This window comes from Sinocyclocheilus rhinocerous, unplaced genomic scaffold (assembly GCF_001515625.1).
Source record: "Sinocyclocheilus rhinocerous isolate Xijiao unplaced genomic scaffold, SAMN03320098_v1.1 scaffold3719, whole genome shotgun sequence".
In the NCBI taxonomy this organism is placed as follows: Eukaryota; Metazoa; Chordata; class Actinopteri; order Cypriniformes; family Cyprinidae; genus Sinocyclocheilus; species Sinocyclocheilus rhinocerous.
Window position 1 is genome coordinate 23,707 of NW_015623479.1, and position 3,415 is coordinate 27,121.

General features: G+C 51.4%; 2 long non-coding RNA genes across 2 annotated transcripts in view; one reads left to right on the forward strand and one right to left on the reverse strand.

Annotated features, from left to right (window-relative positions):
* The window catches only part of LOC107751304 (uncharacterized), a 25,084-nt gene that overhangs the window by 4,716 nt on the left and 16,953 nt on the right, over window positions 1-3,415 (reverse strand). The gene's annotated exons all lie outside the window — the stretch shown is intronic.
* The window catches only part of LOC107751245 (uncharacterized), a 3,679-nt gene continuing 2,648 nt past the window's right edge, over window positions 2,385-3,415 (forward strand). Inside the window, exon 1 of the long non-coding RNA XR_001641221.1 lies at window positions 2,385-2,395. This is a non-coding gene — a long non-coding RNA (uncharacterized LOC107751245). The remainder of the gene's footprint in view (window positions 2,396-3,415) is intronic.

Below are 3,415 nucleotides of genomic sequence, written 5' to 3' on the forward strand. Positions count from 1 at the left end.
GTCATTTCCTATAGCAGTATGTGTCTGTTTCAGAGAGAACTGAGTAGGAGGAAGATTCTCTCTACATACTTTTAGGTCGTAAAAGTTTATCTGATCTGGCTGAGGGGTCCTGGTTGCCATGATAACCAGGGGCCTGGTGTCGTTCAAAGACATCCTGACACCCAGTATGTTTATTGGGTGAGGGGTCTGTGAATATTTGTTAATCTAATGAATAATTGATTTGTTAAATCAAATGACAAATGGTGTGTCTGATTGGTCCAGACGCTACAAACTCCCCCTTTTCGGGCGTTGTTGTCCGTAGAATAGACAACAGCGAGCGACGTCAATCAAAGGTGCAGAACAATCAGACACGCACCTGCCACTCACGGCTGGGAGACAGTGGTGGCTCTCTGGCTGTTGGTGCCTCCAGGAGTGGTTGTGGTGCCGTGGTGAATGCTGTCAAGTGGGGTACTGTGGTGATCTAAGCTGTAGTAAGGTGCGGGTCCTCGAGCTTATGCAGCAGGTGTCAAGGTTGTGTCACCTGTCATCCTGAAGTGAGTTGGTCTGGGTAAGATGGTTGTTTGTCGATGTTGTTAGCCAGTAGGCTATCCGTGGTACCCGTGATGTGGAACAGTCGGGTTAGACTCTCACTGGTGAGAGTGCAGGTGGTTCCAGGGATTGCAGGGAACTGCTATGGAGATTCTGTAGTGTGCAGAGAATTTCAGACTGACCTAGTGATGATGGCAGGAGAGCAGCAGGTGGTTGTTAGCCCTCTGTTTTGCTCAAACGTCACTAGAAATCTGATGTTTGCGGTGTCGCTTGGCTCTTGTGGCGGCACCGACTTGAGCTTGCCTGAGTTGTGTTGGTAGAGCTTTCGCTGTTGGGCATGTGGGCCCGTTGCTCAATCCAACGTTGTCTGGCTGCTTCTGGGGTGTCGACCGGTTTCAAGGGATGCTCCTCCCTTGGAGGGGCCTGATGCTGTGTTGCAGCAGGCAAGGAGTCAGAAGTTTGTCCTTCTCAGTACTCCTTAGTAGAGTTTTGTTCAAGGAGCTCTTTTGCAAGTGTCAGCAGCTCCTGTAACCCAGAAGTAGACGTGTCCAGCTGTCCTTGTGTGGCCTCCGTTCGGCACCTGTGTGAAGGGTGTGGAGGAGGATGTTGTGGTGGACTGCTGTTGGACATACCGTGGTGTTTGCAGGATGAGGATAACCTTTTCCATGGTTTCTGCCAGTGGTTGGTCTGGGACTTGGGTCTCTTGCCATGGTGACGGCTCTGTCCTCCGCTGGCTAGTGGCTTTCTGTACAAGGGTTTTGCATTGTGGCAATGTTGGGTGCCTTCTGGTGCCCGCTTTGGATTCTGAGTTGTGAAGTTCAGAATCAGCAGCGATCAGTCCATGTTCAGACACTGGGTCTGAGAATTCTATCTGATCTGGCTGAGGGGTCCTGGTTGCCATGATAACCAGGGGCCTGGTGTCGTTCAAAGACATCCTGACACCCAGTATGTTTATTGGGTGAGGGGTCTGTGAATATTTGTTAATCTAATGAATAATTGATTTGTTAAATCTAATGAAAAATGGTGTGTCTGATTGGTCCAAATGCTACATAATTCCCCCCTTTCAAGCGTTGTTGTCCATCCAATAGACAACAGCGAGCGACGTAAAAGGTGCAGAACAATCGGACACGCACCTGCCACTCACGGCTGGGAGACAGTGGTGGCTCTCTGGCTGTTGGTGCCTCCAGGAGTGGTTGTGGTGCCGTGGTGGATGCTGTCAGGTGGTGTGCTGTGGTGATGTAGGCTGTAGCAAGGTGCGGGTCCTCGAGCTTATGCAGCAGGTGTCGAGGCTGTGTCACCTGTCATCCTGAAGTGAGTTGGTCTGGGTAAGATAGTTGTTTGTCGATGTTGTTAGCCAGTAGGCTATCCGTGGTACCCGTGATGTGGAACAGTCGGGTTAGACTCTCACTGGTGAGAGTGCAGGTGGTTCCAGGGATTGCAGGGAACTGCTATGGAGATTCTGTAGTGTGCAGAGAATTTCAGACTGACCTAGTGATGATGGCAGGAGAGCGGCAGGTGGTTGTTAGCCCTCTGCTTTGCTCAACATCACTAGAAATCCGATGTTTGCGGTGTCGCTTGGCTCTTGTGGCGGCACCGACTTGAGCTTGCCTGAGTTGTGTTGGTAGAGCTTTCGCTGTTGGGCATGTGGGCCCGTTGCTCAATCCAACGTTGTCTGGCTGCTTCTGGGGTGTAGACCGGTTTTAAGGGATGCTCCTCCCTTGGAGGGGTCTGATGCTGTGTTGCGTCAGGCAAGGAGTCAGCAGTTTGTCCTTCCCAGTACTCCTCAGTTGAGTTTTGTTCAAGGAGCTCTTTTGCTAGAGTCAGCAGCTCCTGTAACTCAGAAGTAGGCGTGTCCAGATGTCCTTGTGTAGCCTCCATTCAGCACTTGTGTGAAGGGTGTGGAGGAGGATGTTGTGGTGGACTGCTGTTGGACATACCCTTCACACAGGTGTCGAACGGAGGCTACCCAAGGACAGCTGGACCCGCGTACTTCTGGGTTACAGGAGCTATCTTGGTGGTTCACACTGGTCCAAGACTGCAGGTAAAAGGCAGTGTCTCGCAGGTAGGCGTGGATGTCGTGGTCTCCTGCCAGTTCTGGTGTGAATGCAGGGATATTTCTGGCCATTCGGTTGAGGTCTTTGAGTGTCACTCCATGTGTCATTTCAGAGTTTGTCTGAATTGATCCTTTTCCTTCTGCGGCTGCAGAGGTTTCCAGGAAACTGACTTGTGAAGTGTCAAGCAGAAGGCTTTGGCTCCCCCCATTTGTATCTGTGTACAGGGGTGAGGGAGGTGACGTGCAGCTGGGTGACTTTTACTTGAGTCCATGTGCAGTCTGTAGGACTGTTTCAGTCCTTCCTGAACCGTGTCAAGCTCCTCTTTAATGTTGCAGAATTGCTGAGTCAGCTCTCGGTGTCCAGCAGCTGTTAGCGCCTCCTGAAGACTGGTGATTTCCTTCTGTTGCGCCATTTTGTAAGGTTCCTTGCATCTATTCTGTGCTTTCTCTCGTTAAGCAGGTGTCAGTTCCCTGTAGAACTCTGTGACTTGCAGGTTCAGTTCATTTACCTCCCGTCTGAGGCCCTTGGGGGTGTGGGCCAAGGAGAGGATGATGCTGGTCAGATCCTGGTGGTTCAGGCTGGGTGTCAGGTGTCCACTTGTGTCGCAGTCTCGCTGTTCCTTTCTCTGTCATTGCAGGTCGTTGGCTGCTTTGAGCTGAAGGATGTCCATTACAGTGCTCTGCTGGGTTTCCAGGTGGTCCTGGTGAGCTGGCAGGGCTGGATGTCTGTGGAATGCCTGCGACATACTGGCACACTCGTGGGAACACCAGAGAGAGAGAGGCACAAGGCAAATGCAGGTACGTACAGAGGTGTTAAGCTATCTCTATGGGGAA